The sequence below is a fragment of the Bos indicus genome, chromosome 23, assembly GCF_029378745.1.
Source record: "Bos indicus isolate NIAB-ARS_2022 breed Sahiwal x Tharparkar chromosome 23, NIAB-ARS_B.indTharparkar_mat_pri_1.0, whole genome shotgun sequence".
Lineage (NCBI taxonomy): Eukaryota > Metazoa > Chordata > Mammalia > Artiodactyla > Bovidae > Bos > Bos indicus.
The window spans coordinates 10,586,301-10,598,368 of record NC_091782.1 but is presented as its reverse complement, the minus strand read 5'-3'; the positions used below and the strand labels follow the sequence as shown (position 1 = coordinate 10,598,368).

The 12,068-nt window shown below is 42.8% G+C and overlaps 1 protein-coding gene across 8 annotated transcripts in view; it reads left to right on the top strand.

The window, feature by feature from the left end:
- Nucleotides 1–12,068, top strand: part of TCP11 (t-complex 11) — a 173,015-nt gene that overhangs the window by 144,079 nt on the left and 16,868 nt on the right. The window lies entirely within an intron of this gene.

Here is a 12,068-nt window from a genome sequence, read left to right as displayed (position 1 = left end):
ACAACATAGGGGGACCTAGAGGTTATCATACTAAGCGAAGTAAGTCAGAAAGACAAATATGATATCACGTATATGTGGAATCTAAAATATGCTACCAATGAATTTATTCAACAGACAAACTTACAATTACTAAAGGGGAAAGGCTGCTGCTGCTAAGTCACTTCAGTCGTGTCTGACTCTGTGCGACCCCATAAACGGCAGCCCACCAGGCCCCACCGTCCCTGCGATTCTCCAGGCAAGAACAGTGGAGTGTGTTGCCATTTCCTTCTCCAGTGCAGGAAAGTGAAAAGTGAAAGTGAAGTCGCTCAGTCATGTCCCACTCTTAGCGACTCCATGGACTGCAGCCTACCAGGCTCCTCCGTCCATGGGGTTTTCCAAGCAAGAGTACTGGAGTGGGGTGCCATTGCCTTCTCCAAGGGGAAAGGGGAAGGGGATAAATTAGGAGTTTGGGATTAGCAGATACAAACTGCTCTGTATAAAACAGATAACAAGGTCCTATTGTATTGCACATGAACTATATTCAATATCCTGTTATAAATCATGTGTATGCTTGTGTGCTAAGTCACTTCAGTCGTGTCCAACTCTTTGCAACCCCATGGACTGTAGCCCGCCAGGCTCCTCTGGCCATGGGATTTCCCAGGCAAGAGTACTGGAGTGGGATGCCGTGCCTTCCTCCAGGGGATCTTCCTGACCCAGGGATCGAACCCATGTGTCTTACATCTCTTGCATTGGCAGGCAGGTTCTTTACCACTAGCACCATCTGGGAAGCCCAAATAATGGAGAAGAATATGAAAAAGAATTTTATTATATGTGTATCTGTAGTCTGAATCACTTTGCTGTACAATGAGAATTAACACAATATTGTAACACAACATTGTAAATCCAGGAAAAAAAAGTGCAGTTTACAGATGAAACACAATTGTTCCATCTGGTAAAGGAAAAATATTTAAAGGACTTCATTTTCTCAGAGCAGAGAAGGGAAGGGTGGATTTGGAGAGGATTTGAGTGGCAATAAATTGATAAATGTCACATTCCATTCCTTTGGTTACTCAGCTTCCATATATACCCTTCTGCTAAGTTGCTTCAGTCGTGTCCGACTCTGCGCAACCCCACAGACAGCAGCCCACCAGGCTCCCGCATCCCTGGGATTCTCCAGGCAAGAACACTGGAGTGGGTTGCCATTTCCTCCTTCAATGCATGAAAGTGAAAAGCGAAAGTGAAGTTGCTCAGTCGTGTCCAACTCTTCTCGACCCCATGGACTGCAGCCTACCAGGCTCCTCCATCCATGGGATTTTCCAGACAAGAGTGCTGGAGTGGGGTGCCATTGCCTTCTCCATACCCTTCTACTCACATTCAAATTCCTGAAAACAATTCTGTTTTTACCTAATAAGACATAGCTATCCAGGGAGTTCCCTGGTGGTCCAGTGGTTAGGACTTCTCATTTTCACTGCCAAGGGCCCAGGTTCAATTTCTGATTGGGTAACTAAGATGCCACAAGTTGCGAGGCACGGCCAAAAAAAGAGACAAAAGACATAGCTGTGTCTCTTACAAGTTCTTATTTTTTTCCCCACGTGAAGAAACTCACAGTCCCAATGGTTGTTATATCTATTGCTGTAGATATCTTCAGTCACTGTCCCACTGAATATTCTGTTCAGTTCAGTCGCTCAGTCATGTCCAACTGTTTGTGATCCCATGGACTGAAGTACGCCAGGCCTCCCTGTCCAACACCAACTCCCGGAGCTTGCTCAAACTCATGTCTATCGAGTAGGTGATGCCATCCAACCATCTCATCCTCTGTTGTCCCCTTCTCCTCCTGCTTTCAATCTTTCCCAGCATCAGGGTCTTTTCAAATGAGTCAGTTCTTCACATCAGGTGGCCACAGTATTGGAGCTTCAGCATCAGTTCTTCCAATGAATGTTCAGGACTGATTTCCTTTAGGATGGACTGGTTGGATCTCCTTGCAGTCCAAGGGACTCTCAAGAGTCTTCTTCAACACCACAGTTCAAAAGCATCAATTCTTTAGCACTCAGCCTTCTTTATGGTCCAGCTCTCACATCCATACATGACCACTGGAAAAACCATAGCTTTGACTAGATGGACCTTTGTTGGCAGAGTAGTGTCCCTGCTTTTTAATATGTCTAGGTTGGTCATAGTTTATCTTCCAAGGAGCAAGCGCCTTTTAATTTCATGGCTGCAGTCACCATCTGCAGTGATTTTGGAGCCCAAGAAAATAAAGTCAGCCACTGTTTCCATTGTTTCCCCATCTGTTTGCTATGAAGTGATGGGATAAAGTGACGGGACTGGATGCTGTGATCTTCGTTTTTTAAATGTTGAGTTTTAAGCCAGCTTTTCACTCTCCTCTTTCACTTGCATCAAGAGGCTCTTCAGTTCCTCTTTGCTTTCTGCCATAAGGGTGGTGTCATCTGCATATCTGAGGTTGATATTTCTCCCAGCAATCTTGATTCCATCTTGTGCTTCATCCAGCCTGGCATTTCTCATAACGTACTCTGCATATACAGTGAAATAAGCAGGATGATGATATACAGCCTTGAAGTACTCCTTTCCCAATTTGGAACCAGTCCGTTGTTCCATGTCTGGTTCTAACTGTTGCTTCTTAACCTGCATACAGATTTCTCAGGAGGCAGGTCAGGTGTCTGGTATTCCCATCTCTAAGAATTTTGTGCAGTTTGTTGTGATCCACACACTCAAAGGCTTTAGTTTAGTCAATAAAGCAGAAGTAGATGTTTTTCTTGAACTCTCTTTCTTTTTCGATGATCCAGTGGCTGTTGGCAGTTTGATCTCTGGTTCCTCTGCCTTTTCTAAATCCAGCTTAAACATCTGGAAGTTCTCGGTTCATGTACTATTGAAGCCTTGCTTGGAGAATTTTGAGCATTACTTTGCTAGCAAGTGAGATGAGTGCAATTGTGCAGTAGTTGGAACATTTTTTGGCATTGCCTTTCTTTGGGATTGTAGTGAAGGCTGACCTTTTCCAGTCCTGTGGCCACTGCTGAGTTTTCCAAATTTGCTGACATATTGAGTTATTTTGGCATATTGTTATGCTGGCATATTGAGAATATTGTTACCTATAGGCTAAACTGTAAAATTTAACTTCCAACAACCTATGTATAAAATAATAATGAGGTTCCTTAAAAAACTAAAACAGAGCTACCGTATGATCCAGCAATCCCACTCCTGGGCATGTATCCAGAGAAAAGTGAAAATGAAGTCGCTCAGTCGTGTCCGACTCTGTGCAACCCCATAGACAGCAGCCCACCAGCCTCCCCCATCCCTGGGATTCTCCAAGCAAGAACACTGGAGTGGGTTGCCATTTCCTTCTCCAAATCCAGAGAAAACCATAATTCAAAAGATACATGTGCCCCAGTATTCATTGCAGCACTGCTTACTGTAGCTAAGACATGGAAGCACCCTAAATGTCCTTAGACAGATGAATGGATAGAGAAGATATGGTACATATGCACAATGGGATATTACTCAGCCATAAAAAGAATGAAGTGATGCCATTTGCAGCAATATACACACTACGGTGTGTATAATCTGGGCGTTCCCTGGTGGTCCAGAGGCTGACACCATGCTCCCAATGCAGGAGACCTGGGTTCGATTCCTGATCAGGGAACTAGGTCCCACATGCTGCATGCAGGCGGAGCTCCTCTGAGGAAGGAGGCTTGGCATACTCAAAGGCAGGATCGAGCCTCAGCATGCAACTAAGACCTGGCACAGAAAAATAAATTAATAAATGTGAAAAAGTAGATAATCTAGTAAGGCCTTACTGTAAAGCACAATAGACTCCTTGATATTCTGTAATAACCTATATGGGAAAAGAGTCTGAAAAAGATAAATCACTTTGCTGTGCCCCTGAAACTAGCATGGCATTGTAAATCAATTATACTCTAATATGAAATAAAAATTAAAACAGTCATGGGAGAGAGAAGAAAATGGTTAGCATATACAAATAAACCCATGCTTATAAGAAGCAGAGAGAAAATGTATGGTCTTTGTTTCTGTAATGGTCACAGGGCTGTGTTTGGTATTTGTGGTTTCATTTTATGATTCATTCCGTATTTTCCTTGTCTTCCGGTGTTGGGGTTTTTTATCTGACAGAGTGACCCAAACCTTCATTGCCAAAGAGTCTGAGTGCTCAGGCATTTTTCTTTTGCTGTTTGTATGCTGTGGTTTCCCCTTGACCTTTATTATTGGGTATGGAAATACCAAGAAGTACCTCAGAATCTTCCAGATTCCAGACACAGTCCTTCTTGCCCCCAGTGTGCAGCAGCAGCCCAGCTTCCTCTTGGTGCTCAGGGTCAGGTATTCTAGTCCAGAGAGGAACTCCTTTTTTGCCTTGTTGGCTCAGTGATGTTGTTGTTCAGTTGCTAAGTTGTGTCCAACTCTTTGCGACCCCATGGACTGTAGCACACCAGGCTCCTCTGTCCTTCACTGTCTCCTGGAATTTGTTCAAATTCATGTCCATTGAGTTGGTGATGCTATCTAGCCATCTCATCCTCTGCCGCCCTTTCTCCTTTTGTCTTCAGTCTTTGCCAGCATCAGAGTCTTTTCCAATGAGTCAGCTCTTTGCATCAGGTGGCCAAAGTATTGGAGCTTCCGCATCAGTCCTTCCAATGAATATTCAGGGTTGATTTCCTTTAGGATTGACTGGTTTGATCTCCTTGCAGTCCAAGGGACTCTCAAGAGTCTTCTCTAACACCACAGTTGGAAAGCATCAATTCTTCAGCGCTCAGCCTTCTTTATAGTCCAACTCTCACATCCATACATGACCACAGGAAAAACCATAGCCTTGACTAGATGGACCTTTGTCAGCAAAGTGATGTCTCTGCTTTCTAATACACTGTCTAGGGGGCTGTCTTACCTTCTAATTCTGTGGAACCAGTGCAAGCATTCCTCCCAAATCAGCAGGGCCCGAAGTTGGCAGGATGGGAAACAAAAGTTCTGCAAGTGGGTTTTTAGATTTAATAGAGAGAGCAGCCAGCCCTACTTCCACCCCTGATTCTGGGACCAAGTCTTCTCTCTTTAGGGAACAGCACTGAATAATAGTTTTGATTCAAAGCATATATTGCATCTTGCAAGACAGAACTTCTTCAGTTCAGGATATTATCTGTCAGCTAATGCTATAACTGAGTCTTCAATAAGCCATTCCACTTTTCAGTTAAGATCAGTCAACTTTCTGTGAGGGGGCATGTGGGTATGAACCCATTGCTGTACTTTCTTGGCTGTAAAATGAGTTCCTTGATCAGATGCAATGCTGTGGGGCATGCCAGAACCCAGACAGTGGATAAGGCCTTCTGTGAGATTCTGTGAGTACATGGGTTTTGGTGCCTAACAGAGGTAGAGAAGACAGCTTTATATTCAGAATGTGTTTGTTCCATTGAAGGTGAGTCTTTGCCCCCTCAGTGAAGGAAGAGGTCCAGAAAGGTCCTAAACAAATCGTCTGCTACCAGATGGCTGGCTGATCCTCCCTGGGGGAGCAGTGCCACATTACAGACTTAGTTGTTTGTGTTTGGGGGGATTTTTTTTTATTATGGTAAGCATAAACTTTTTGCCATTTTAATAATGTTAAGGGTTACAATAATGTTAAGGGTTACAATTCAGTGGCATTTACAATGTTATGCACCCATCACCATTATCCATTTCCAAAATGTTTTTATCTTCGCAAACAAAATTAAACAGTAACTCCTCATATACCTCTTCCCTCAGTGCCTGGTAGCTTCTGTTTTATCTTCGGTCTCTGTGAATTTGACTGCTGTAAGTACCTCACATAAGTGGAATCATACAACATTTGTCCTTATGCATATGGCAAATTTTACTTAGCATAATGTTTTCAAGGTTGGTCCTCATTGTAGCATGGATCAGAGCATCATCTCTTTCTGTGGCTGAAAATACTCCATTGTATGGATAATCCTACATTTTGTTAATCCATGCATCTGCTGCTGGGCGTTGGTGTTGTTTTCCCATTTTTGCTGTTGTGAATAGTGCTGCTGGGGGAACGTTTGTGTCCAAGGCTTTGTTTGGGCATCTCTTTTCCCGTCTTTGGGATATACGCCCAGGAGTGGAACTGCAGCGTCATGTGATGATGTTTAATTTACTGAGAAACCACTGGAGCGTTTTCCACGGTGTCTTAGCATTTACATTCCCACCAGAAATGTGCCTATTTCTCAACATTTTCACTGACTTTTCAGCATGTATTTTTCCTTTTTTAAAAACATTAGACATCTGCCCCTGGTGCAGCCACGTCTGACGCGGAGTCTTGTTGTGGTTTTGACTTGCATTTCCCTTGTGGCCCGTGGTGATGAGTATCTCCCTGTGCTTGGCGCTGTCTTCTGCATTGTCTTTGGAGAAATGTTTACTCAAGTCCTTTGCCCATTTTAAAATTGAGTTGTCTTTTTGTTGTTGAGTTGTAAAAGTTCCTTAAACATTCTGCATCCTTGACCCTTGTTAGATAAATGATTTGCAGATATTTTCTTCCATTCTGTGGGTAGCTCCCCCCCCTACTTTGCTTGATGTGTCCCTTGATGCACAAATGTTTTAATTTTAACAAAGCCCAATTCATCTAGTCTGTGGTAACTTCTGCTTTTGGTGTCATATCTTGTGAAATCCAAAATCGTGAAGATTTGCTCCTGTTTTCTTCTGAGAATTTCAGAACTTAAGCTCTTATGTTTAGGTCTTCTACCCAATTTGAGTTATATTTTATTTGGTGTAGGTATGGTTCAACTTAACTTTTCTGTATGTGGATATCCAGTTTTCCCCAATACCATTTGTTGAAAAGACTGTCCTTTCCCCATTGAATGGCCTTGGCATTGTTTTCAAAAACCATGTGACCATACGTCCAGGTTTTATTTCTGGGCTCTGTATTCTAGCGTGCTTTGTGTGTCTCCTTACGCCAGTATATGCTTGGTCTCTTATGGGCCACTTTCATCTGACGATAGGTGGCTGTGTGCATGTCCAGTCTGGTGCCTAGGTCGGTCAGACAACGCCTGACGGGACGCTCAGGCCACATCTTACCCATTGTCCTGTGTTAAGGTGTTTGCTTTCTCCCAAGGGTCAAGCACAAGCCAGAATGATTTCTCCAAAGGCAAATAGTTATCCCCAGAAGAGGGCATAGGTTTGCTCCCAAATCCTAGAAGTCTGTGCTGTGCTGCTCCTGTCAGTACTTGCTCAGAGGGTGTGTACAGCATCCACAACTCGCCAGGGACACTTCAGGTATCATCGAGTCTCCTGGCTCGGGCTGGGCTTGCTGCAGAGCCTAAGTTTTGCTTGGTTCCACTTGAAACTGGTAGCCTTGTGAGCGACTCTAAATGAATGTCACAGTAGCAGTCTCAAATGTGGTGTATGTTACCTTGAAAATCTACAAAGATGGACAAGTGTTTTGCCTTTTTTCATGATGGGTTGTTTGATGTGCAGCAGCTTATCTTTCATCTTGGAGTGGATGGCTTGACAGGCTCAGATCACTGAAACTCTTAAGTCACTTCCCTGAGGTCATGGGCTGCCCATTCTTACAGGGATTATCTGCCAGGCTCTAGTTTGCATGTTTTTTTGAGACATTTTAAGTACTTGCTACTTTCTGCTCATCAGGTCCACTGGACGTGTGGCCATTTGAGTTCAAACCTCACTCACTGTGCAGATTTTGTATCAGTCAGGGTCCAGTCAGGCAGAAGAAACCACAGGGTGATTTGAACAAGGAAACGCTGCTGTGCTGTGGGAACTTGCTGGCAAGAGCACCCTGGAGCCTGGAAAGAGAGCCTCTTCCTCTTGCTGTGTCTCTTTAGCACCCTCTGCCGGCAGAACATAACACTGTGCCAGCCCGCAGAGGAAAACGAAAGGGCCCAGCGCATTTTCCCAGAGTAGGCACTGACGGGCCGATTTGGAACTGAGGCTCCGGATGCATAATAGGCATAGTTTATCATTTAAATGGACAGTGCGGAGCAGGTTTTACTTGTTCAAGATGAAGCTAAATAGTTGGGACCTTGCTGTGACAATACAGTATTCCATTCAATTATTAATAACTAACACTATTCCTCACCATCACCAATATCTGTATATTACGGAGGCACAGATGTGAATAAGACAGTCTCTGTCCATAGGGAACTTATATATTTTTCTGTTAATAAGTTATTTTCAAGGGACTTTGAACAGTTCCTTTGCCTATTTCATTCTTTGAAGTAAAATTTAAACCTCAAAAATGCTTGCTTTGGTAAATTAAGAGTACCTCCTCAGATTTCCCTGGTGGCGCAGTGGATAGGAGTCCGCCCGCCAGTGCAGGGGACACAGGTTCAATCCCTGGTCCAGAAAGATCCCACATGGTGCAGAGCAGCTAAGCCGGTGTGCAGCAACAGAGCCCACGCTCTGCAGCCCGTGTGCTGCAACTACTGGAGCCTGTGCACCTAGCGCCTGTGCTCTGCAGCAGAAGCCACCGCAGCGGGGAGTAGCTGCCGCTTCATGCAACCAGAGAAAGCCTATGCAAAAGCAACGAAGACTCGGTGCAGCCAAAAATAAGTAAATAAAATAAAAATTTAAGAAGATTTTTAAAGAGTACTTTAGCACCATGTGATGCTGTATGTTTTTTATCTGTGTACCTTGCATTTCTTTTTTACCATACCCCTTGATTTTACTTATCTCTTTATCTCAATCTGTGTAGAAAATGATACACTTACTGCTGCTATCATTGATCCCCTGAACCCTTGCACTATCACTGGTCCCTAAACAAAGATAAATAATATTCTTTAAGAAATTGACGGGCCTCACTTCTTTTTTTAAAAAAAATTTTTTTGGATTATAGTTGATTTATAATATTGTGTTAATTTCTGCCGTACAACAAAATATTCAGTTATACATATAACCACTCTTTTTTAGATTATTTTTCCATATAGGTCATAGAGTATTGAGAAGAGTTCCCTGTGCTATAAAGTAGGTCCTTATTAGTTACTATTTTATATATAATAGTGCATATTGTCTTTTCCAGTCTCCCAATTTATACCTTTCCTTTCCCCCACTGCTTTCCACCCTGGTAACCATGAGTTTGTTTTCTACGTCTCTGGCTCTATTTCTGTTCTGTAAATAAATTCATTTGTACCATTGTTTTAGATTCCATATGTCATTTCACTTCAGTCACTCAGTCATGTCCGACTCTTTGCGACCCCATAGACTGCAGCACACCAGGCCTCCCTGTCCATCACCAACTCCCAGAGTTTACTCAAACTTGTGTTCATGGAGTCAGTGATGCCATCCAACCATCTCATCCTCTGTCGTCCCCTTCTCCTCCCACCTTCAGTCTTTCCCAGCATCAGGATCTTTTTTAATGAGTTAGTTCTTTGCAACAGGTGGCCAAAATATTGGAGTTTAAGCTTCAGCATCAGTCCTTCCAGTGAATATTCAGGACTGATTTCCTTTAGGATGGACTGGTTGGATCTCCTTGCAGTCCAAGGGACTCTCAAGAGTCACCTCCAACACCACAGTTCAAAAGCATCATTCTTCGGCGCTCAGCTTTCTTTATAGTCCAACTCTCACAACCATACATGACTACTGGAAAAACCATAGCCTTGACTAGATGGACCTTTATTGGCAAAGTAATGTCTCCGCTTTTAAATATGCTGTCTAGGTTGGTCATAACTTTTCTTTCAAGGGGAAAGAGTCTTTTAATTCATGGCTGCAGTTACCATCTGCAGTGATTTTGGAGCCCAAGAAAATAAAGTCTGTCACTGTTTCCACTGTTTCCTCATCTATTTGCCATGAAGTGATGGGACCAGATGCCATGATCTTAGTTTTCTGAATGTTGAATTTTAAGCCAACTTTTTCACTCTTCTCTTTCACTTTCATCAAGAGGCTCTTTAGTTCCTCTTCGCTTTCTGCCATAAGGGTGGTGTCATCTGCATATCTGAGGTTATTGATATTTCTCCTGGCAATCTTGATTCCAGCTTGTACTTCATCCAGCCCAGCATTTCTCATTAAGTACTCTGCATATAAGTTAAATAAGCAGGGTGACAATCTACAGCCTTGATGTACTTCTTTCCCAATTTGGAACCAGTCTGTTGTTCCATATCCGGTTCTAACTATTGCTTCTTGACCTGCATACAGATTTCTCAGGAGGCAGGTAAGGTGTCTGATATTCCCATCTCTTGAAGAATTTTCCACAGTTTGTTGTGATCCATACAGTCAAAGGCTTTAGCAGAAGTCAGTAAAGCAGAAGTAGATTTTTTTTGGAACTCTCTTGCTTTTTCGATGATCTGGCAGATGTTGGCAATTTGATCTCTGGTTCCTCTGCCTTTTTCTAAATCCAGCTTGAACATCTGGAAGTTCACGGTTCATGTACTGTTGAAGCCTGGCGTGGAGAATTTTGAGCATTACTTTACTAGCTTGTGAGATGAATGCAAATGTGCAGTAGCTTGAACCTTCTTTGGCATTGCTTTTCTTTGGGATCGGAATGAAAACTGACCTTTTCCAGTCCTGTGGCCACTGGTGATTTTTCCAAATTTGCAGGCATATTGAGTGTAGCACTTTCACAGCATCATCTTTTAGGATTTGAAATAGCTCAACTGGAATTCCATCATCTCCACTAGCTTTGTTTGTAGTGATGCTTTCTAAGGCCTGCTTGACTTTGCATTCCAGGATGTCTGCCTCTAGGTGAGTGATCACACCATCATGGTTATCTGGGTCGTGAAGATCTTTTTGTACAGTTCTTCTGTGTATTCTTGACATCTCTTCTTAATATCTTCTGCTTCTGTTAGGTCCATACCATTTCTGTCCTTTATTGTGCCCATCTTTGCATGAAAAGTTCCCTTGGTATCTCTAATTTTCTTGAAGAGATCTCTAGTCTTTCCCATTCTATTGTTTTCCTCTATTTCTTTGCATTGATCGCTAAGGCAGGCTTTCTTATCTCTCCTTGCTATTCTTTGGAACTCTGCATTCCAAATGGGTATATCTTTCCTTTTCTCCTTTGCCTTTCACTTCTCTTCTTTTCACAGCTATTTGTAAGCCCTCCTCAGACAACCACTTTGCCTTTTTGCATTTCTTTTTCTTGAGGGTGGTTTTGATCACTGTACAATGTCACAGACCTCCGTCCATAGTTCTTCAGGCACTCTGATCAGATCTAATCCCTTGAATCTATATGTCACTTCCACTGTATAATTGTAAGGGATTTGCTTAGGTCATACCTGAATGGTCTGGTAGTTTTCCCCACTTCCTTCAATTTAAGTCTGAACTTTGCAATATGGAGTTCATGATCTGAGCCATAGTCAGCTCCTGGTCTGGTTTTTGCTGACTGTATAGAGCTTGTCCATCTTTGGCTGCAAAGAATATAATCAGTCTGATTTTGGTATTGACCATCTGGTGATGTCCATGTGTAGAGTCTTCTCTTGTGTTGTTGGAAGAAGGTGTTTGCTATGACCAGTGCGTTCTCTTGGCAGAACTCTATTAGCCTTTGCCCTGCTTCATTCTGTACTCCAAGGCCAAATTTGCCTGTTACTCCAGGTGTTTCTTGACTTCCTAGTTTTGCATTCCAGTCCCCTATAATGAAAAGGACATCTTTTTTGGGTGTTAGTTCTAGAAGGCCTCGTAGGTCTTCATAAAACCGTTCAACTTCAGCTTCTTCAGCATTACTGGTTAGGGCATAGACTTAGATTACTGTGATGTTGAATGTTTTGCCTTGGAAATGAACAGAGATCATTCTATCATTTTTGAGATTGCATCAAAGTACTGCATTTCAAACTCTTTCGTTGACTATGATGGCTACTCCATTTCTTCTAAGGGATTCCTGCCCGCAGTAGTGGATGTGATGGTCATCTGAGTTAAATTCACCCATTCCAGTCCATTTTAGTTCGCTGATTCCTAGAATGTCAACATACACTCTTGCCATCTCCTGTTTGACCACTTCCAATTTGCCTTGATTCATGGACCTAACATTCCAGGTTCCTATGCAATATTTTCTTTACAGCATTGGACTTTACTTCCATCACCAGTCACATCCACAACTGGGTACTGTTTTTGCTTTGGCTCCATCTCTTCATTCTTTCTGGAGTTTCCATATGTAAGTGATATCATATATT